Genomic DNA, 24,755 nt, shown 5'->3' on the forward strand with positions numbered 1-24,755 from the left:
TTTGGGCAGGATTTTATGATCTTGCCCGAATGAGGTTGTAAAATTCTGCGCTAAGTGTCTTGAGCCAATATTGATCCCTCCAACAATGTGGAAACAATTTTCCTAGTGACTATCACCATGCTGTTTTAGGGAGCTTTGCCTGTAGTACCAGATTCCAGAAGTACTTAATTGGTTATAAAGCACTCGGAGATGTCCTGAGTTCATGAAATGTGCTATATAAATGCAGCTTTTCTTAAATACAAAGTTATATATTTTGGAAGCAGAAACAGCAAAGATGCACGAATCACCTTCCCATGTCTATTGATCACTCACTGAACATTTCCATAATCCCAATCAAACACAAAAGCACGTGAGAGGCATTAAGGTTATTCCAACCTTGTATAGATCTCTGCTGTAGAGACATTTGGAATTTTATGAGTAGCTATATGATCCCTGTGCATGATTAGAAAATACTTGTACAATGTAGAGAAGAGCAGTAGGGAACATTTGAAAAACTTCAGCCTGCGTTTTGTGAAGGGCTTTCGTTGTTGTGTCCAAGAAAATTAATTGTAAACATGATCAAGTCGCTGAAAGTCTTATCTGATAATGGTGTAAAGCAGCGACTTGATTGAAAGGCAGAAACAGGATTAAAAATTATAAACCTAAATAAGAGCGAAGGATATAAACTTCTCTGCAAAATAGAAGAAACTTGATGTGGGCTGGCGTTGGATTGGGGTCAGCACAGTAAGAAGTCTCAGGTTAAAATCCAACAGGTTTATTTGGTAGCATCAGCTTTCAATGTGTTGCTCCTTCATCAGATGAGTGGAGAGTTGACTTCACAAACAGGGCATATGTAGACAAAGCAAACTTGACTTAATTCTCTCTCTCAGAAAGGTGACTAACTGAGAACAGAGGTAGACATCATGCGTGCTTTGTCCAAAGGCAGGGCCTTGGTTTATTGCCTGCCGATGCTTCATCCTGAACAATTATCTTAGCAATTTTTTTGTCAGTGATGGCTTGTTGTTGCTTTCCTCTGCCAGGCACAGGGTGAGGAGGTAGGACCCAGACCTACCTCGGCCAGGACAGGAATCAAATCCATGTTGCTGCCATTGTACTGAACCACATTCTGATCATCTAGCCGATTGAGCTAACCTGTCCCCCATAGACATAAATAGTCAAATAATTCATGGATTGCAATACTTTGTGAGGGTCCGTAACCAATTGGGATTCACTGTGGATCTCACTAACTCTGATAATTGAATTAATATCCTGCCTTCGCACCAAAAAAATCTCAAAAGCACATCACATAATCAATTAACACAATTGAAATAAATGGTTCATGCAAACACAATCATTATTTTATTAACCTTGATGAAATCGCCCGAGTCTATGGTTCTCTAAGGTATACAGAGTCAACTCTTTTATTAAGGCTTTCTGGGTATTAAGGTGTTTAAAATTAGGAATCAATCTTGTGACTTTTTCCAAAGCTTTAAAATATCCTTCGCCGCGTGACATGACCAAAGCCAAAGTAATTCTCAGACTGTGAACTACTGCTGGCTGCCCTGAGCTTCACCTCCCACCTAGCGTCACCTACCTGAGTGCCAGCTTTGTAGTTGGAGCTAGTTAAATAGGTCAGGCTGCACCCCAACAAGCTGCTTCTGCTTGGTAGGCCACAGCCTATTGTGTAAGAGCATTGCGTTTTGGTATCCAGGTGACTATATACCAAGGAACCAAAACAAATTTTTCAACCTTCTTCCTTATTGGGAATTTAAGATCTCTGAATGAATGGTATCTGAGCTGTCCACCAAACTATCTTCCATGAACTAGTTCAGATCAAACTTGAGTTTTATATTGTCTTGCCTTAGGATACCCAAATGCTTCAGGGTGAATTAATCCTTTCCTTGTTGACCCAGATTCAATTCCAGCCTTGGTCACTGTCTGTGTGGAGTTTGCACTTACTCCCTGTGTCTGTGTGGGTTTCCTCCAGGTGCTCTGATTTCCTCTCACAGTCCAAAGATGTGCAGGTTAGGTGTATTAGCCATGCTAAATTGACCCTAGTGTCAGGGAGATTAGCAGGGTAAATGTGTGGGGTTACAGGAATAGGGCATGGGTGGGATTGTTGTCAGTGTAGATTCGATGGGCCGAATGGCCTCCTTCTGCATTGAAGGGATTCTATGAGTCTATGGTTCATCTACCAAATCACCCAAGCGGAGGTCAGGCAGCAAGTCACATGCTAACATCTATCTATTGAGTACATAAATGTAAAGTTAAACATTTAGAGTCATAGAGCCATAGAGTCATTTGCAGCGTACAATGGGGCCATTTGGCCCATTGAGTCTATGCCAGCTCTTCATGCAGCAATCCTGTCAGTTCCATTCCCTGCCCTATCCCCGTGACCCTGCATGTTATTTCCTTCAAATGTCCATTTAATTTCCTTTTGACATCGTTGGTCGTCTCTGTTTCCATCGCCCTCATGGGTAGCGAATTCTGGAGTTTATTTTGTGTATGAACTGCTCATACATGTAAATAGATGTAGTCGGGGTCATTTAATAGTTGGAATGACAAACAGGAAATGGATATTATTCAGCACTTCTGTATGATTAAGCCCGGTAAGACGCAGCTGCAGAGAGCTCTTGCTGCTAGAGGACCCAGAGGAAGGAGAAAGGGAGCATGAACTAGATTGGAAAATACCGATTTCTGCAGATTTGCAGGTAATAATCTTTAAAATAACTTCTAAAATCTCATCTTGATACTGTGTAACTTGTTGCATCTATGCTGAGGTGAAGGAATAGTTTTAGTATGGTCACAGCCTGAGGAAACAGAGTAGGAGCATAGATGAGGAGATATTTCTTTGCCCTGAGAGTGGTCAGGCTGTGGAATTCACTATCACAGAAAGCAGTTGAGACTAAAAGGAAGAGTTAGGTATAGCACCTGGGGCGAAGGGGGCCAAAGAAAAGGAGGGAAGGTGGGATCAGGCTGTTGAGTTGGATGATCAGCTATGATCATAATGAATGGCAAAGCAGGCTGGAAGGGCTGAGTGGCCTACACCTGCATCTATTTTCTATGTTTCTGTATGCAGATATCCTGCCTTGGTAATCTGCCAGACTCGCCCATGATGGTCCTAACTTTACCTGGTCTACTCATCTCCAGAGCATCCTGTTCTGTAGTTGATGATCTTTTTGAGTTTTGCTGGTGATTTGGGAGGTAGGGGAGGGCTTTCATGCTGCTTAATGCGTGTTTACCTAGGTGAGCTTAAGTGAGGATGTTGGCATATGCATTGAGATCCACTCCCCTGTCCTTTCCCCATAGCCTTGCAATTCTTCAGGTGCTCACTTAAATCCCTCTGAGACTCATGATTGAATCTGTCTTCACAATGCCATCATTAGCACCTTTCTGCACACAAAAATCATGTAAATTTTCCAGTCTTTCCCCACTGGCAGGATCTTCTGGTCTCCCTCCAGAGCTCCCTCTCTGGTGGCGGGATAGGAGAGCTACGCAAAACGCCATACACACCAGTGGGACCGGGAGATCCTGCCAGCGGCCAATGGGAGCCACCGCTGCAGGAGGGCCGAAAAATCCCACCCAGGATGTTGACTGCATTCGATCCAACAGCAGAAAACAAGTTACATTTATATAACGCCTACAACGTAATGAAGGATTCCAAGATGCCTCACAGGAGCATTATTAGTAAACAAAGTACGACTCCAACTCACATAAGAAGTTATGAGGTCAGATGACGCAAAACTTGGTCAATGAGATAGGTCTTAGGAAGTGACTTCAAGGAGTAAATGAGGCAATTAAGAAGAGAGGAGTAGGAAGGGCTTTCTAGAACTTGGGACCGAGGTAATTGAAGGCACAGCCATCTATGGTAGAGCAATTAAAATTGGGACTGCATAAGAAATCAGAATTAGCAAAACACCTTGGAGGATTGTGGGATTCGAGAAGATTTCAGATATAGAGAGGAGCAAGGTGATGGCCTGACTTATAAACAAGAATGAGAATCTTAAGGTTAAATATTGCTTGACACTGGGAACCAGTGCCTGTCAGTGATGGGGGAGTGGGGCTCGTTGTGAGCAGCAGAGTTTTGGAGGAATTTAAGATTATGGAAGGCAGAATGTCAGGGATCAGCCAAGAATGTGTTGGAATCACTAAGTTGAAAAGAGGCAGTCTTCATGATGGCATGAATATGAGGTTGTAAGTTCATATCAGGATCAAATGTGACAGCAAGGTTGCAAAGAGAGTAGAATAATCTCAGACTGTTGTCAGGGAGCACGATGGGGTCGGTGGCTCGGGAGTGGAGTTTGGAGCAGGAACCAGGTACGATCTGGAATAAGCACTCTGATAATTTACCATCAGTGGAAGAGCCAGGAGAGAAGGTAGTGAGGTAGAGCTAGAGTCAACAGCGTACATTTAAAAATTAGTGCTGCACCTTCAGATGACATCGCCAAGGGGACAGTGTGTTGATAAGAAACAGGAGGACACAGGTTACCGGCTCATTGTGAACCCTGCACCAATTCTCAGGACCTTCCCAGTTAGACCTCCCATAGTATTTGAGGTCAATTAGGTTTCATATGTGATCAGCTTTTGAAAGGACAGAAGCTAAAAATCACTTGTAGCATTTCTAAGACTTGAGTCACCAGGTTTATCTTATAAATCCTGGATGATTACGTAGATTTATTTCTCTATTTTATTCAACTTAACTTTTCTTTCAGAAAATGCAGTGGATGTGAAAGAGTTACGTGACCAAATAATGAAACAAATGCAAATTAAGTTGTATGCAGGAACCATCATCTCATGTGGTTTCTTTTTAATGTGTGGCATTCTGCTGCAACTTCAGCAATAAAACTGTTCCGTGCAATTGATAAACTGCACTTTATAGCCTCACTGGGAGCATGGTCATGTTGTTTAGTCTGTTAGTTAATTATTGGCTTTATTTTAAGTTACTTTTTTTAACCATGTGACAACTCAACAGCTAATTATCGTCACTGATTCAACACAAGGGTATTTAAAAACAGAAGAACATGAACATGTTTTTAAGATGTCTATTTTTCATAAGGAATAATGAAGCGGTGATGCTTAATGAGAATGAAGATCCAAGTTCTCAAAGATTTAATTATGCTTTTGTAATGTTTTAACTATGTTTGGGGTTGTGGGTTTTACACAAAAAGAACATGTTGTGGTTTGCACACATAGATTCAACTTAACACACACTAGGTTTATTGAGAGGGATGTTCTTTGCACAGAACAGAATATGAGAAAAGCTTGTGCAACACCCCAATGACATCACCATCAAATCATGTGACTGGCTCTTAGCGCAACTATTTAAATATATAACAGCTTTGGATAATCTTTTGGATGCATCTTTTATGTTAATGTTGTTCATGAATTCCTAAAGTGATTTTCCTTTTATTGGAGCTATGACTACAACTTCTATGCTGTTAAAATAATTTAGTGGCGATCATTTGTAATATATGCATGAGACACAAAGCACTCGACCTCCTAGACTTTCCTTATTTTAGCATTGAAACATCAGCTGTTGTAGTCTGCTGCAACATCATACACTTTGAATTCCAATTGCAATTGAGGAATGTGCTCAGTAATGAAGAGGTGGATTCTTTTAATTAAGTCTTTCATAATTAATTTTCAGGTGAGGGAATAGCAAACGACTGAAGGTTTTATTGTTAACTTTATTGATATTCATTGTAAAAGTCAAACTGACCCCACAGGATAATAGTGGACCTATTCAATCTTCACACATTTTGAAGGTGAAATGGTGAATGCTGCCATATCTTGTGAGAAGCCTCCATCACAACATCCAAAGTCAAAACCACTCAAGTGTAGGTCATAATTCAAAGGCCCCAGTGGAGTATTTTCTGTAGTTACTTTGTCCAGATAATGTCAGAGTGAAATGTCTCCTGAAGCATGACATAAATTATATTTTCAGTAAATGTGTGCTGCAGGTTCTTGATTGAAAAATAATTACATAGAATTACATAGAATTTAAAAACATAGGGACAGGAGTAGATAATTCTGCCCGATCAGTCTGCGTTGCCATTCAATTGCGTTATGGCTGATAAGTTTCTTAACTTCATTTACCGGCCTTCCTGTAACCCTTAAGATGCTTCCCTAACATGGCAGGGATAGGAATGGAATTGGTGAGCAGGAAGTGAAGTTTGGGTTCAGAAGTCAATGGGCAGAATTTTCCCATTTTGAACTAAGTGGCAGGGGCAGGAACATGGAGGCTGGTGAGAAAACACTCCAAATGTTCCAGCCCCGACCTCATTAATTGCGCACCCAGGTATTTCACACTGTACTTGGTGTTGGGGCAGACCTGGATGGTGCACAGTCTGTCATCATGTCCGAGGGCATCCAACATCACTGACCCACTACTAAATAAAGGAGGGGGAGCTTCTGAGTATCATAGAATCCTATAGTGCAGGAGGAGGCCATTCGGCCCATCAAATCAGCACTGACCACAACCCCACCCAGGCCCTATTCGCGTAACCCCATGCATTTATCCTAGCTAGTCCTCTGACACTAAGGGTCAATTTGGCATGGCCAATCCACCTGCAGGAATATTCTCCAAGATACCGAATCTGGAAGACCCATTGCTGTGGTGCTTCAAGGTCCAGGGTTGTGGGTGACCTCCATCCCTGTCAGCTGCAGGCATTATTCAACTGAGCCCTGACAACTGCACACCACATCGTTCCAAACCTGCTTCATGCCATTGTGGAGAATCTGGCCTTCATCTGCAACTCATTAGCGGAATGTGAGTGAGGTTTGTGCTGGCTTTCCGCCTCGCCATGGGGGGCACCTGCAGAAGATTCTGCTGCAAATTCGTGCTGATGGGGCCTCCCTTCATATTCCACCCTCCCCATGCCCACCATCATAGCCGCTGGTGAGGGATTGGGTGAATTCCACCCAATGTCTTCCTAAGATTTAGTGGAAACAATTACTGCTCATCTGGTATTGCATGTCCAACAATCATTCAAGGCAGTGGAAGCATCCAGAGAGAGATGATGGTGAGCTAGTGCCAAGTAGCATGTGCCAGCAATGCCCACATCTCATCAATGAATCGGAAAAAAGCAAACTGATGTTAGGACTCTTGAATGATGTCGCTGAGTGGCAGCATGTCAGTGAGAAATAGGAGGCGGCCAAAAATAAATCCTTGGGGTCTTCCAGAGATATTGCTGCGGGAGTGGGCAGAGAAGCCATTGCAGGTGAGTCTCTGGCTAGGTTTGGATGAATAAGGAATGAACCAAGCGAATGCAGTCATACCCAATTGAATGATGGTGAAGAAGCTTTGGAAAAAGATGGCATAGTCAACTCAATATCAAAAGCTGCAGGCAGATTGAGAAGGACAAGGGAGAAATAGTTTACAATGTCGCAGCCACACAGGATGTCATTAATGACTTTGCTAAGAGCTGTCTCTGTGACATGGCACTGCAGGGAGCTGATTGGGGGATTCAGGCAGAGGTTCTGCAAATGAATGACCTGGATTTGGGAGGTCAAAACAGCATCAAAGACATTGAAGAGGAGAGGAAGGTTAGAGATGGGGTCAAGCCTGTGTTTCTTGAGTGGCGGCGTGATGATGGCCTATTTGAAGGAGACAGAAATAGTTTCTGAAAAGAGACAATCAGTAACAACATCAGCTGGAGGGGCCAGCAGTTTGATGACAATAGGACCAAGGGAGCAGGAGCTGGGGCTCATGGACATAAAGAGCTTGGAGAGGGCATGAGTGGTGATGGGAAAAAAGCTAGAGAAAGATATGGATCGAAAGTTTCTGGCTCCATCCACCACAGGAATTGTCACAGGCGGGACAGATAATTTAACCGACCAGTGAAAGGTCTGTTGATCTTTAGCAGAAATTTATGATTCTGAGGCAGACTGGGCGAGAAAATCTCCCCTATGAATTCAAAGTTATGGAGTGTAATGACTTCAATCAGGCCATTGGGGTTGGCCATTTGGAGTATGAACTTGTTGATTAAGGATTCATAAGAACATAAGAAATAGGAGCAGGAGTAGGCCATCTAGCCCTTCGAGCCTGCCCCGCCATTCAATAAGATCATGGCTGATCTGTCGTGGCTCATTTCCACATTCCCGCCCCCTCCCCATAACCCTTAATCCCCTCACTTATCAAAAACCCACCAACCCACGTCTTAAAAATATTTAGCGAGGTAGCCTCCACCACTTCAACGGGCAGAGAATTCCAGAGATTCACCACCCTCTGAGTGAAGAAGTTCCTCCTCAACTCCGTTCTAAACCGCCCCCCCTTTATCTTGAGGCTGTGCCCCTAGTCCTACTGTCCTTTCTGAGTGGGAAGAGTCTCTCCACCTCTATCCTATCCATCCCATTCATCATCTTATATGTCTCAATGAGATCTCCCCTCATTCTTCTAAACTCTAACGAGTACAAGCCTAGTTTATTCAGCCTCTCCTCATAGCTCAACCCCCTCAACTCCGGCATCAGCCTAGTAAACCTCCTCTGCACTCCCTCCAAGGCCAAAATATCCTTGCGTAAGTGCGGCGCCCAAAACTGCACACAGTACTCCAGCTGCGGCCTCACCAGTGCCCTATACAGCTGCAGCAAGACCTCCCTACTTTTATATTCAATCCCCCTCGCTATGAAGGCCAGCATCCCATTCGCCTTCCTGACCACCTGCTGCACCTGCAAGCTGGGTTTTTGCGACTCATGCACAAGGACCCCGAGGTCCCTCTGCACCATCGCCTGCTGCAGTTTTTCGCCACGTAAGTAATAATCCTTCCTACCATTATTCCTACCAATTGATAGGCCAATCAGGGAATCTTTGCCTTGTACTTAACCGGGTGTGTCAGTTATTCTGACACCCCTGGAGGTTGACTGTTAACACTGTGCATACTGCTGTTAGAGTTTGTAAACAAAGGGATTTTGGTGAAGGGACTTCGGCCTCTGAAGACGTATTTCATGGGGAGGTTTCTCTAGGTGAACTAGAAGGAGTGAAGGAAATGCTGGAGGCTACTGAATGCATGATCTCAATCTTAGTGACAGAGAAATTAATGAGCACATCACATTTGTTGTTGAAGATGAGGGTGGATGAGCCAGTGGGAATGGAGCCAAAAGGATGGTTTGTAGTGAAGCTGTGCTCTTTGTATTGAGGATGATCCTGGAATAGTGAGCAGGTTTGTCACAGGCATTTGGAACCCCTTGTGGTTTATACGGTTCAACCTGAAAAAGTGATGAACGGTCAACCCACTTATCCATCATAAATATTCAAGACTGTGTCCCATAGGCTTCAAGGAAACAGCTACACCAGGGAGGGTGAGACATGTGATTAAACTTGTTCTTTTTCAGAGGGAATAATGCAGCATTACACCATGGAGAAACATTGATGGTTCCAAATGGAGACCAGGGATTCAGAGGTGGAGTTAGGGGTATGGTTGAACAGAATGTTAGCTGCAAAATTATCATGGTGAATGGCGGGCCAATGACTGAGCAATTGGGAATTTGAGAGTGGGATTGTGTATTAACTCCATGGAGGCGAAAGTCTCATCACCAAGTTACTTTATTTACACCATACCTCTCTACACAGCCAGCTCTCCAGTTGCTCCCTGCTGACACACCTGCTTTAAATAGGAAGCATGAGATTCCCTGATTTAACCATCAATTAGGACTCATCAGGTATTTCTTTTCATACCAACCAAATAGGGATTCATCAAGTATCTCTTTTAAGGTAGGGACTTATCAGGAACTTCATACTCTAGCAAGCCAACTTCATTACCCTGCTGAAGTCATCACAGATTGTTAGTTATTAGGGGAAAGTTTGACCTAAGGGCAGTCACAGAAGTAAGAAAGGTCAAAAGGGATAAGTTGGATGTGGTTTGATAATGATAGGGAAGTGATCAAAGAGGCTTTATCTGTGAGTGAATTGTTGCAAGGCCATATGAGATGACAAGGCCGAGGGGCTGTCCATTAATAAGGGGATGGGAATTTATATAAATGGAGAATAGGAAGGCCGTGATGGCAGATCATGGTTCAGATGACTGAGAATGAGAAGCCCCACAGTGCAGAGGCTGAGGGATCAAGATATCTCAGTGAGAAAGTTGTTGCACATCTTGGCTGGGCCATGTAATCAAGGATTTTAACTGAGATTCAAGAGAGAGCAGGATGAGATGATCAAGAGAAATAAGGTGTAAAAGGAGTAAGAACAAGATAGTCTTGTATCCTTTTTGAAAGATGGAGAGCTGAATTGTGATTTTGAAAGGTTCCTAGAATAATGCAGTAAGGAAATAGGAGAGTGGATAATTGTATCTGTGTCGGCTGTGTGACAGAGCTATCCGATTATTCTGCTGCCTCTTTCACAAAACCCTTTGCATCTTTCTTCTTCAAAGATTTGTCAAATTCCCTTCTGAAAGTTATTTTTGAATCTGCTTCTAACGCTCTTTCAGGAGTGCATTCCAGATCATAGCACTTCACCGCATAATCTTTTTCCTTCTTTTCCTTGTCACATGCAGATGCCTTCTCAGATCCAAGCTTTAAAGTTGCTGTGTTGACTTGAGTTGGTGTTTGCCAGAGTCAGATTGAATGATGTTGCAGGGAGTGCAGAGAGGCTGTTCCTTCTCCAGCAGCAGTTCGATGCCTTTGTATTTGCGTGTGTGACCTTCCCCTGCAAGGATGATGCAAGTCTGTTTGTGTGAGTTTTATAAGTTGTTTGGAAAACGTGGCTGTCATTGCTGGAATAAATCTGACAGTCTGTCTTCAGAAGGTTAGTTGTGGGTTACAGAAGGTTGTGAGCGTTAGGAGAAGTGGAGTACAGGACCATGCAGAGCAGTGAGGAGGGCAATGACGTAAGGCCTGTCACTGTTGCAATTTATGAGGTTTTGATCCTTATAGATATGATGACAAAGTATTTTCAGAGCATTTTTACCTTACAGCTTCATTTAGAGTGTTGAATTATTTTCTTCACATTTCTGTCATGTTTCTTGGCATTGACATACTTTGGAAAGCTCTTTCCACTGCTTTTTCAGAAGATGCCTGAAGGCCTCCTGTCCTGTGGGAAGGACAATGAATTTCCTTCTGCTCCTCACTGCCAGCGTTAATATTGGGTGCTGCCTCAGGGGAACTTGTTGCCGATTTGTTCAGTCCTTCAGCTATTTGCTTAGTACCTTCTGTTTCTGTCAATGTAGTCACAACCTCCTCTTTGAGCTTCTGGCTTGCCTTTGAGTAATGGCCAGGACTCCTCCCCTCCACTCCCCTACGAAACATTTATCAGGAGCTCCTTTACTTATAAAATAGAGAGAGAGGTTACATCTTGTTCCTTCAGGCACCTGAGGCCTGAGCTCAAGATAATGAGGCCTCACAATATTAGGGATGTCAGCAGAATAACCTTTTTGGTGTAATTAACCCGCAGGCTTTGGTTTAGAGGATTTTTGTGATCAAAAGTCTGGTTTGAACTAAGACCTTTCTTAATATTCAGTTAACAGCTGTTATAGAGTCATAGAGGTTTACAGCATGGAAACAGGCCTTTCGGCCCAACTTGTCCATGCTGCCTAGTTTTTAACCACTAAGCTAGTTCCATTTGGCCCAATTCCCTCCACACACATCTTACCCATGTAACTGCCTAAATGCTTTTTAAAAGACAAAATTGTACCCGCCTCTACTGCCTCTGGCAGCTTGTTCCAGACACTCACCCACCCTCTGTGTGAAATAATTGTCCCTCTGGACCCTTTTGTATCCCTCCCCTCTCATGTTAAACCTATGCCCCCTAGCTTTAGACTCCTCTACCTTTGGGAAAAAATGTTGCTATCTAGCTGATCTGTGCCCCTCATTATTTTATAGACCTCTATAAGATCACCCTCAGCTTTCTACACTCCAGAGAAAATAGTCCCAGTCTATCTAGCTTCTCCTTATAACTCAAACTATCAAACCCTGGTAGCAACCCCTATTGAGGGAAATTCTCCTGTCCTGTCTGCCATGGGAATTGTAAACTGATAAATTATAAGATACTACAATCGAACTGTGGCTAACCTAACAATCCACTAAAGATGGATTGATCATGGTAAATTGCTCCTTAGTATCAGGGGAATTGAAGAGTAGGCTGTGGTAGCCGTTGTCTTTCGACACCAAAGCTCATACATCCCTCTATTTTTATTACCCTAGTCACCAAGATGCATCTCAATCACACATGGCTGATGTCATTACTGTTAAGGACTTTTCGTTTATAACACCCAGATGCTAAAAACAAAAGGTACGTCATGTCTTCTGGTGATGAAACTTCAAAACCATCCTGATAATCTTGGAAAGCTAGTTGCTCCAAAATGTGACCAAGTTTGACCGACAGCCCCTCAACGCTTCAAGTTGTTCAACAAATTGAAGTGGAAAGGAGAGTTGCGTCAAATGTAAATTGAGCTGCTGATTTTCTGTTGCCTGTTTTGTGCTATCGTTGATGGTCCGTTTTATCTACATTATGGGGATGGTTCTCCCCCCCCACCAAAAATTCTAAGTGCTAAATTTGTGTGAAAATCTGTGTGCTCCGTTTCCTCCACCGTTCAAAGATATGCAGGTTAGGTGGATTGGACATGCTAAATTGCCCCTTGGTGTTCAAAGATGTGCAGGTTAGATGGATTGACCATGGTAGATTTACAGGGTTACAGGGCTAGGGCAGGGGGAGGGGTAGGCCTGGGTAAACTGTTCTTTAGGAGAGTCTGTACAGACTTTGTCCTTCTTCTGCACCCTGGGATTCTATGTTCTATCACATCTAGGTTCTATCACATAAGTTCCAATGAACACAGTTAACCTTCCTAGCAAATCACAACATTAAGAGATTAATCTGCTGTTCCCAAGTTATCTTTTATGCATACCAGATGTCATTTTCCCTAGAAATCTGTTGTTAGAATGTGAGCAGAAGAGGAATATAGAATATACCATCCACCTGACATGTGATCTTTAAATTGCTATTTTAATATGAAGTTAGAGTAAAAAAAAATCTTTAATAAAATATGAATATATGGTATGAATGTTAACAGATAGCAGGAATCAAATGGAAGGCATTTGTCTAGGGTCTTAGAGAGGTTGTGCATCACTCTATATGGAATCTGCTTTGTGTTGCACTTACAGTTTTCCATTATCCTCAATTAAATTTGTTGAAATAAATGGCCTTTTAAATTCACTGCTGTGAAATATCTAATTTCAGGTTTGTGAAATTGGCATTAATGGAATAGAAAGTTTTAAAAAGTGGTACCTTGGAGAGAGCACGAACAGACAAGCACTTGATTACATAGATCACTTATTCATTAGCAGCGTGCCTAGACTATTCAGGTATGACAAACAGTTCAATATCACTAACACACATAGAGGGTGGAATCACAGCGTGGGTTGGGGGTAAAATGTGGTGAGTTGTTCTAAAGTCCATCGACTTAGGCAGGGCCGGCAGCTAAGGCTGTAAAATTCCACCCATAGAGATCCACTTTGCACATTTGTTTGATTTATAATGAACATTAGGTTTCACGTCCCTTTGATTTTGAAAAAATGATTTTCACTGGCAGGATGGTTTCTCTTCTGTCCTCGTTTTATGGGAATTTATAGATCGTCCAAATGCTTTCTCCAGTATTGTTGCATGGTGACTTTTGGACAGTAGTCTTGTTTTTAAATGGGGAGTGGAAAAAAGTCTTTCCCCTTCGTCATCTCTGATCCCACTCCTATTAAACAGGCCATTAAGTTTTAGAAGCAGCATCAAGAAGGCTTCCAAACTGTATTTCTCCAAAGCACCACACAAATAGGAGAAACATTTGCCGTGCGGGGTTATATAGTTCCAGCTGCTGATCAGGAAATGTTGTACAGCAAATGGTCTCACAGAAGATGTTCTCATTTTTTAAAAAAACCTTCTGTTTCTTAAAGTATGTGCAACTGATTTTTCAGTTTTCTGTTTCTTATGCATTCATAGGGGATATCTCTTATTGTCTTCACTACAAAAAATGCTATGAATAAATTTGTGGGGAATTTTCCAGCACCTTAGATGTGGTTTGGAGGTGAGGTGGGGAGGGGGTGGGGGAAGCAGGAATGTGGAGTTAAGGCCTCAGTCAGGTCAGCCATGGTCTTAACGGATGGTGGAGCATGCTCAAGTGGCCGAATGGCCTACTCCTGCTCTTCATTCATATATCGTCTGAATGTAATTATTTCCTATAAATAACTTCTTTATTTTTTTTTTGTTCCTACGAATAATCTTTCCATTTTTTGTGAAGTTCCAGAGGGCGTTAGGTGAGTACTTCAATAGAAACAATGTGCAGGGGTACAGGGAAAAGGCAGGGAATGGCACTAAATCAAGATGCTTGTTTGGAGAGCCAGGGCAGACATGGTGGGCTAAATGGCCTCCTTCTGCACCATAACAAACCTGTGATTCTGTGACTAAATTTCCAAACTTGGCATTTCCAAACTTTAATTTAGATATACATCCATTGACATGAATCGGCAATAATATCTTACACCTGCAAATAAGACAAAGCAAAACATTTTGGAATTCACACAAGCACTCCAGGGGAAATGATGTCAATCTTATACGTGCTTATCTTGTTCCAGATTTTCTCAGACTGGGATTGGGGTGCTTGATTTCCAAAATGGATGCCAGTTATACTCACTAATCATTTGATAAGTTAATATAGCTGTTACCCAGTCAAAAATATCATAACGACTTTATTTTGTCTCTTACACTCTTGGTGTATCCTTTCTTGTATGTGTCCATAGAAGGAAATGATCAAGGAAATATAGAGGGAAGAAATGAAAAAAAATTATGACGTACGAAATTGTATATTTCTTAATAGTTTCTGCCACGAGAGTATCAAGTTAGAAGGAAAACTGGGCAATGTTAAGCAAGTACATTATCTTCAATTAATTTTTGTTTTTTTTGCAAGTTTATTTAGAAATGTGCAAATGTTATGTTTTCTTTGGATGGGGAATTTTGAAAGACTACTTTTTGCCAAAACCTCATTAGTTGGTGGTAGACCATTATCTTGAATTTTCACCGTTTTTGTGGCAATGAAACAATGTGGTATTTTTAGAATTCTAAATTAACTATCCAACAGCAATTAATTGTTCAAGATTGAAATACAAATTGCCTTTGATTGGAATCTGCAATTCTCATGTTTATTTGGATGTGTGCGTTGAAATGATGAGGAATGGGTCTAGTTCCCCGCTGATATGTGAAAGCTTCCAGTTCTTGTATTACAGGATACAATTCGAACCACTTCCTCCCAAAGCTGTACTGACAATTTGTTTGAGGTGTAAACTTCAATCGCAGGTGGAGTTTTTCCATGTGGAACAGGTGACAAAGTAGTTAGTACTGCTGCCCCACAGTGCCAGGGACCCCAGTTCAATCCGTTGGGTGACTGTTTGTGTGGAGTCTGCACATTCTCCCAGTGTCTGCGTGGGTTTCCTCTGGGTGATCTGGTTTCCTCCCACACTCCAAAGATGTGCAGGTTAGGTTGATTGGTCATTCTATAATTGACCCTTATTATCAGGGGGATTAGCAGGGTAGGCTCAGTGATTAGCACTGCTGCATCACAGCGCCAGAGACCTGGTTTGATTCCCGCTTGGATTACGATCTGAGCAAAGTCTGCACGTTCCTCCTGTGCCTGTGTGGATTTCCCCTGGATGCTCCCGTTTCCTCCCACAGTCCGAAAGATGTGCTGTTAGGTGCATTGGCCATGCTAAGTTCTCCATCAGTGCACCCGAGCAGGCACTAGGGAATTTCCACAGTAACTTCATTGCAATATTAATGTATGCTTAGTTATAACACAAATAAATAAATGTTAAAACTTACATGGGATAATGGGGATGGGGCGGGGTGGGATTGTTTCGGTGCAGGCTCGGTGGGCTGAATGCACTGTAGGGACTCTATCATTCTGTGTTCTATATTTTGTGAACAAGGTTTGACCCTTGAGCAAATTAGATGTTGGTTGAAATTAACAGACACTTTTCTGTGTGATGGAACTGTCTCTGGAATGAGGTGACAAAGCTTATGTGTGTCTCGACAGCCATCTAATGTAAACTGCCTGCTCCCAAATGCCAAAAGGCCCGTGTAACCTATTGTGCATTTAGCTGGTTATAAGCCTCACTGTTTCAAAGATCAAAATAGAAAGTCCATTTTATGAAGTCTGTTAATTTGAATGATACTTTTAAGACTTCCATGCATTGCTCTTTAAGATCCATTTTCATAATACGAAAAAGCACTTAGAAGCCCTCCAGAGTATCACTTAGTTACTTCAGATTAAATAGCTCTGTATCGCACTGACACTGTGTAATGCAACTGTCTCACTTTTTTTTTACCGTGTCACTTCAGCTGAATAAAAGGAGTACAAACCTGACACAGTGTAGTAATGGAAGGGAAAATTGTTTTATGAAAGTGCCAAGATATGGGTATTACACAGAATATCAATATCCTCACAACTTAGTGATGACTTTTTCTACAATAAATGTTGCTGAGTAGTAATGACTGTGAGAGCAGCTATGTTAGGTTTAATAAATGCGGCTGAGAATTCCAATGGGACTTGGATCAATACTGTGCCCTTGTAATTCTCTGTCCTGATTGTTCCTTTTTAGATTCCAAATTCCTGATACAGATTACTTTTTTTTCTCTCTCCCTCTTTTAGCAGAAGGTCAGCCAGCAACTAGAACAACCCTAAAGGATGGTAAAATATTGAACGCCAGGAGAGAGTATGACACTGATGGTTAAAGTGAATATTGATGAGACATGCAAGGTTAGATACGCAGTGTTGCAGTCAATGGGGTAGATTTTGATTTTGTGTGATAGTGTAAATTAGGTGTTAGTGAATCAGCAGTGGAATTTGCATCCCTCCCAATTTTTATTTCCATTGGAGGCAAGTGAGATGCAAAAAGGCGCTGCTTATGTTCCTTATTTCCCAATTTGCACTAATACACAAGGTCAAAATCTTCCCCAATGTTTCTGCATTTAATTTGAACTCTTGTCGGATAGTAAATTGACTATTAATCTATACTCTCCAATGTCCAAACCCAACTGATACCCCCGTTTTCAGAGGATGAAGGAGAGACGGAATAAAAATAATGATATTTTAACTATCGCTAAGTACTAGATTTATAAGCTGATAAATGAGCAACGTTCTTGCATCCTATTAACAGTCAGTTATTTTTATACTTTGTCAATATAGCATCGCACAACTTGAAATATTAACCCCCTACCATCCTGTCAGTTATGTAAGAAACTTGCAAATTGTTTGCAGTCGTGAATGTTTGTGCGGAGTAGAGATTTGCAGTAAAAAATGGTACATTTTATAAGAAATGGATTTCTTTAGTTTATTTTCTTACCAAAATCTGCCCATGATCTGTTCAAAACAATCCAACAACAATAAACTCCAAACTGCTCCAAAACCCAAAAATGTGTGGATTAGGTTGATTGGCCATGCTAAAAATTACCCCGTTAGAGTCCTGAGGTGCATAGGTTACAGGGATTAGTGAGTAAATATGTAGGGATATGGGGGTAGGGCCTGAGTGGGATTGTGGTTGGTGCAGACTTGATGGGCCAAATGGCCTCCTTCTGCACTGTAGGATTTCTATGATTCTACTCTATGCTCCTGCTGACTTGTGCCATTCCAGACTTTGCCAAACAAAATGAAAGATAAGTAGGACACCAATGGCAAGTCCTGGGAATATTCAGTTTAAAACCCCAGGATGACAGCAAGCAATGGGTGGGGAGTAGGTTACGCTACCCCAGTGGTTCCAGTTAAGGGCTGTGTACTAAGTACTGAGAGATAGTTCTGCACAGTGGCAATCAGAGTCTGATTAAGTGTGTATGTGTGCAGGGGGTTGGGGAGGGGTATCCTTTGGTTGGGGTTGATGATTATTTGGTCTTCTGGGACTGCATTGGAACACTGTCAGGATAATGATCTGATTGATTTCCCACCGATCACCACCCCCAACTGCTCCAAATCCATCTCCACAAGACTGGAAATTTCTGCCCATAGTCTGTGGTAGCACAGTGGTTAGTACTGCTGCCTCACAGTGCAATCTGGGTTCAATTCCAGCCTTGGGTCACTGCCTTTGTGGAATTTGCATGTTCTCCCCATGTCTGCATGGGTTTCCTCCAGGTGGTCTGGTTTCCTCCCACAATCCAAAATTGTGCAGGTTAGGTGGACTGGCTATGCTAAATTGCCCCTTCGTGTCCCAAGATGTGGAGGTTACGTGTAGGTGGATTTGCGGGATAGGTGTATGGGCTTACAGGGATACGGCAAGGGGTGGGCCTGGGTCAGATGTCAGAGAGTTGGTGTAGACTTGATGGGCCAAATGGCCTCCTCCTGCACTTTGGGATTCTATGATTCTGGGTAACTCTTACTGTAAGGCAGTCGAAACTATCTGAAGTTTATGCTTTAAATCATACTTTTGCGTGGTTCCTTTTGCAGAGTGATTGCTCAACAAAAGTTTGAATTGCCTGGGCAATTGTCTTGTGATCTTTCCCTGGAAACATTTGGTGGGGGTTTCCCTAGTGCACCTTTGGCATACATGTTTGTAATAGTTTATAGTTTATTTATTTATTAGTCACAAGTAAGGCTTACATTAACATTGCAATGAAGTTACTGTGAAATTCCCCTAGTCACCCCAGTCCAGTGCTGGTTCGGGTCAATGCACCTAACCAGCGCGTCTTTCAGAATGTGGGAGGAAACAGGATCACCCACAGAACACCCACACAGACACAGGGAGAATGTGCAAACTCTACACAGACAGTGATCCAAGCTGGGAATTGAACCCGGTTCCCTAGCACTGTGAAACAGCAGTGCTAACTACTGTGCTACTGCCCACTTCTGACAGCCCAGAACTCGGACGATACGGGCCATTAATACTTTGGGTGACGCGTATGGACAATCAGCTGATAGCTAACCGGCATGTTTCAATACATTCTTTTGGGGATATTTTCTGAACTTTTGATTTGATTTATTATTGTCACTTTTATATTGGGATACGGTGAGAAGTATTATTTCCTGTGTGCTATACAAAGCATACCATACATAGAGTACATGGGGAAGAAGGAAAGGAGAGGGTGCAGAATGTCGTCTTACAGTCATAGCTAGGGCATAGAGAAAGATCAGTTTAATGTAAGGTAGGTCCATTCAAATATCTGATGGCAGCAAAGAAGCTAAGCAGGATTTTCCTGCCGTGCTCGACCCAAAAGCGGAAAATCCTGCCTGAGGTCAACAGACCTTTCCATGGTCCGCCCGTCACGGGAACCCTAGTGGGCGGAATGAGAAAATTCACCCCCTTGTTGGTACATGGTCTCAGACTCTCAGTTCAGTTGCCAGGACCCCATTTTAAACATTATAATAGATCCTGGCTGCTTTCAGACTTGCCTGAAAATGTTGTCAAGGGGATTTTCAGTCTGCTAATTTTCTTTGCACCTTTCAAGATTCAAAACTTCCAATTTTCCAGTGTTAATGCGATGGAGAGGGAGTTGAAAATTAGCTTCAACATTTTCTTGGCGAACTGAACAATTGCAAAGGGATAGCATTCAGGTTGTACAATTATATGCAACTCGTAACATTTTTTTGTTTAGACTAAGGTGAGTGAACTATACGCTCTGGTAATGAGGGGTCAGAGACATCATATTCATTACAGAGTTGTCAAATGTTTCAGTAAATTACAACTGAACATTCATACACTGGCTGTAAGAAAATTAAAACATCCAGATTTCACAGAATAGAATGATACAGTGCCAAGGATCTGGACCATCTAAAACATTATCCCAATGCTGACTATTTGTAAGGGCAAATGATTGCCAAATGAAGTTTCACACAGATAAATGTGAGGTGGTTAATTTTGATAGGAACTATAGGGAGACCACTTTTACTTAGAAGGTGCAAGTCTAGTTGGGGTAGAGGAACAAAAGTGATCTCACAGTACAAATACTGCAATCTCTAAAAGTTGCACCATGGAGTTAAAGCCTTAAAAGAACAAGATAAGCACTGGATTTTATTTCTGGAGAGATAGAGTTGAAAGATGGGGAAGGTACGCTGGACTTGTAATGAACCTTCATTAGGCCACACTGTACTGTGTGCAGTTTAGGTTTGAATCACAGTGCAGGAGGCCATTTGGCCAATCGAGTCTGCACTGGCTCTCTGACTATGTTACCTAGGCCCTTTCCCCCATCCTATCTCCTCAGAGGAGATACGAGTTGCATATAATTGTACAACCTGAATGCTATCCCTTTGCAATGCATTCAGTTCTCCAAGAAAACGTTGAAGCTAATTTTCAACTCCCTCCCCATCGCATTAACACTGGAAAATTGGAAGTTTTGAATCTTGAAAGGTGCAAAGAAAATTAGCAGACTGAAAGTCCCCTTGACAACATTTTCAGGCAAGTCTGAAAGCAGCCAGGATCTATTATAATGATTAAAATGGGGTCCTGGCAACTGAACTGAGAGTCTGAGGCCGTGTACCAATGGGGGGATGAATTTTCTGCTCACACTTATCATGCTGATGAGTCTAACCTATACATCTATGGAGAATAAGGGGTGATTTAGCATGGCCAATCCACCTAAACTACACATCTTTGAACTGTGGGAGGAAACCAGAGCACCCAGAGGAAATCCATGCAAACACAGAGAGAATGTACAAACTTCACACTTACAGTCACCTAAGACTGAGCCTGGTGCTGTGTGGCAGCAGTGCTAACCACAGTGCCACCGTGCTGTCCCTGCTATATATTAAAGAAAGGATTGAAAGACATTGGAGCTGATGCAGAGAAGATTCACAAGAATGATACCAGATATGTGAGTATACCTATCAGGAAAGGATTGACAAGTTCTTGAAAAAAGAAGACTGAGGGGTGAACTCACAGATCCTCAATGTTATGAAAGGTTTTGATAAGAGTGGATACAGAGAGAATGTTTTCTCTTGTAGGTAAGACGTGACTAACAGCCATCCATGCACCGAGAAATCCAACAGGTAATTCAAAAGAAACGTCTCTACCCAAAGACACTGGAGCTCATTGCCACAGGGAATGGTTGAAGCAAATAATACAGATTCATTTAAGGGGAAATTAGACAAATGTGTGGGGGAGATGGTAATGGTGGTAGATTTAGATGTGAGAAGGTATGGGAGGCTTAGGTAGAGCATAAGCATCAGCTGGAGTTTGTAGGCTGAACAGCCTTGATCCTGTGCTGTATCTCCTCTATAATCTGATGTAGTTAGCCCAGCTTTCCCACTCTTTCCCAGTAGCTATATAACTTATTTCCCTTCAAATGTTGATCAATTCCTTTTTGAAAGTTATGATTAAATCTGCTTCCACCACCCTTTCAGGCAGATTATAATATCTTGCTGCATCAACATTTCCCACTCAACTCCTCTCTGCTTCTTTATCACTTACGGTCAATCTGTGACCCTTGGTTATGACTCTTCTACTGGTGAAAACAGTCACTACTATTCATTCAATCAAAACCTTCCCAGATTTTGAACACCCATAGCATTCCACTCCTATCCCACCTTCATCCAGCAGTTAGAGACAATGAAATGAAACAAAACTTCCTCCAACTTTAAAATCAAAGAAAAAGGTTTAATAAAGAAACAACATTACTCCAACACTTGAGGCCTCACCCTGGGCCATTCCAAGTTCTTTAACAATTCCAACAGGTTCTTATTTATATCAAGTCAGCTGACTACCACTTCATTTTGTTACTGGTCACGTAGTTCACTGGGTCAGCTGACCCTTACAGCTTGTCACTATTGGTCTCACTGCATCAGATCCAATGTTATCATCGGTTACAATCTAACATCCCATGTTAAAACATCTACCCTGCCATTGTCTCATACCAAATCCATCCTCACTCCACCCATATCCTGTGATAGATGCCTCCTCCACTTTGGATCAGAGATGAGGCAGAATTTCTTCATGAAAAAGTGAAGTTAAAATCTATGGGAGGAGCAGGAAGATTTAGATACCCAATGAGAGTGGAGGGTATAACAAATATTACAAAAGCTAATGGAGTATTGGCTTTTCTCCCACTCGAGTTGGAGTACAGAGCGGTGAAGTTATACTGCAGCTGCTTACTGTCTGGCTAGAATTTTGCATTGGCAGGATTTTACATTCTCGCTGAAGTCAATGCTCATGTGGATGGCTCACTGCATTTTACAATCCTGCTCCCGCTGGGATGGGGCTGTAAAAATCCACCATCTTTATGGAGTATTGCTTTCAATTCTGTCCTGTGTCTGCCCTGCTAAATTCCTGTCCACTCTACCTCTGTCTCCTGCTAAATTCAAGCACTCTCCATTCCTGTCTTGCACTGAATCCCTGTCCTGTTCGATATACATCTCTGATACAGCCCTGACCAGCACTGAGTCCTTACCGCTGCCACTCATATCCATGCTAAAAATAATCTCCGCTACACATCTGACTCGTGCTAAATACCCTTGCTGTTCCTTCACCATCCCAAACCAAAAATTTGTACAGCATAACAAACCTGTCTGAATTTTTTTGAGGATGAAACTAATCTGGTTGATATGCAATGTTATTGGACGTTACTACGGTGGATTTCCAGATAGAATTCAATAAGGTTCCAAATGAGAGAGTGTTATATCAAAATATGAGCACATGGAATTGAACGCAACCTATGTACTTTGATAGGGAATTGTTTAGGAGGTAGGAGATAGAGAATGTTGATAATGGATAAATGTGGGCGGTACAATGGCACAGTGGTTAGCACTGCTACCTCAACGCCTGGAACCCGGGTTCAATTCCCAGCTTGGGTCACTGTCTGTGCAGAGTTTATATGTTCTCCTCGTCTCTGCATGGGTTTCCTCCGGGTGCTCCAGGTTCCTCCCATAGTCTGAAAGACATCCTGGTTAGGTGCATTAGCCGTGCAAAATGTTCCCTCAGTGTACCCGAGCAGGTGCTGGAGTGTGGTGACTGAGGGATTTTCACATTAACTTCACTGCAGTGTTAATGTAAGCCTACTTGTGACACTAATGAATACACTAATAAATAAAAAGATGTGTATTCAAAATGGCTGGATGTGACTAATTTTGCCTAGTTTGGGATGTATGCTGGAACATTAACTTTTCTGTAAATTTAGATGTGATTTAGATGAACAGTTAGAGAGCCATGAGTCAAGTCTGCTGAAGGTACGATGCTAGTTCATGTAGTACAGGAATACCCAGCAGAGCAAGGGTTAATGTAGGACTGGGAAACATCAGCCACAAGGTCATGCAAGGAAAGACATGACCTGAGATCTGAGTCACTTGTGGACTGGATCGAGACCTGTGTGGAAGTGAGTATGGAGTAAACTCATAGCTTGGGTTTTACTCGCTGCATACGTATTTATGTATTATCAACAAACACTTAGGGATGTTCTTACTGGCTTGTCACACCAGTTGTTCAGCATGGCAAGCCAGTAAGATAGGGCGAGGATGGAAAATTAGGCTCACACCTGGTTTCTCACCACTTGCAGTGTTATCAATCCCATTCTGCCGATGATATCAGCCTCATGCCCAGAACTTCTGCAGTGATGTCCTGGAACTGAGATGATTGACCTCCAGCAACCACAACCATTTTCCTTTTTGTTAGGTCTGACCCCAACCAGCAGAGAGATTTCCCCCTGATTTCCATTGACTTCAGTTTTATTGGGCTCCTTAATGCCATGCTCGGTCAAATGCTATCTTGATGTCGAGAGCAGTCATTCCCATATCTTCCCTGGAGTTCAGTTCTTTTATCCATGCTTGAGCCAAGCTGTAATAAGGTCAGAAGCTAAGTGGCCCCAAATGGTACCCAAACGGAGTGTCAGTGAGCAAGACATTGCTGAGAAAGTGTCCCTCAGTAGCACTGTGAATGACACATTGCATCAATGTCCATGCTTAACTATTTATATGCTGATTGCAAAGAACTCGGTCAAACAAGCTTTCTTGAATTTAAACATAAAGGGGTTTCCACTGAGTTAGGCACCCACCCAGGTTAAGATATAAAGATATTTAAACAAGGAATACCAATACCCTGACCTTGGTAGCGTGTGGGCGCATGCACACACATGAATGCACACACACACACTCATACATACACACGCAAAATTACAATTTATACTGTAGGAAGTAACATTTTTGCTAAATTAATATTCAATGTTAAAAGGTGAAAAAACAAGTTCACTGTTTGAGTCCTTTGCCTGTGCCTGGTGCTGAGGCAGATCTTTTTCAACCTGATCTTGAAATCCCCAGTAGATTTGAGGCTAATGAAAACTAAATTTTCTGGAGACAGTGGCTGGAATTCTCTCATGCCCAGCTACTGGCACTCAGCCAAATCTCCATTCACTGCAGTGGGACCAAAGAATCCCAGCCACGGGTGAGGTTGGAGAATTCCGGCCAGAATCTTCTTTTAAATATAATCCAGCTTTCCCAGATGCCCTGAGTTTGCACCTGATGTTCTTTTCCTTTGAAAGTCTCTATCTCTGGGATGGATTCCAGATTGTAATAGAAATAGGGCCTTGAACTTGAGAGAGAAATGAAAGAGAGATGGTGTTATTGCTTTATTAACAGATTTCTTCCAGATTAAACAACCAGTGTGTTGTGAGAAGATTTTTCTAAATAGTTACTCTGGTCACATGATTCTCTCATAATGATTTCAGAAGGCAGTTGATTGGTTTGTGTCTGGTCAGGCTTTGGCTGTTGTTTTATGGCCGAGGTGATTAGTTTCTTCTATCATGAGTTATATGGTCATTGCCCTGGTAGGGTTTCTATTTCTGTCTAAAAACAAGCTTTATAGAAATGCAAATGATGGGAGCCAGTACTGTTTCAATACCT

General features: G+C 42.2%; 1 protein-coding gene across 4 annotated transcripts in view; it reads left to right on the forward strand.

The window, feature by feature from the left end:
* rbfox1 (RNA binding fox-1 homolog 1) overlaps positions 1-24,755 on the forward strand; it is a 1,792,700-nt gene that overhangs the window by 90,361 nt on the left and 1,677,584 nt on the right. The window contains exon 1 of one of the 4 annotated variants that reach the window (XM_080206633.1): positions 12,179-12,202. The exons of the other annotated variants lie outside the window; for them this stretch is intronic. The gene's annotated coding sequence lies outside the window, so the exon portion shown is untranslated. Of the gene's footprint in view, positions 1-12,178; positions 12,203-24,755 lie in introns of those variants that run through there. 4 annotated transcript variants of the gene reach the window in all.

The sequence above is a fragment of the Carcharhinus amblyrhynchos genome, chromosome 18, assembly GCF_965287045.1.
Source record: "Carcharhinus amblyrhynchos chromosome 18, sCarAmb.v2.hapA, whole genome shotgun sequence".
Lineage (NCBI taxonomy): Eukaryota > Metazoa > Chordata > Chondrichthyes > Carcharhiniformes > Carcharhinidae > Carcharhinus > Carcharhinus amblyrhynchos.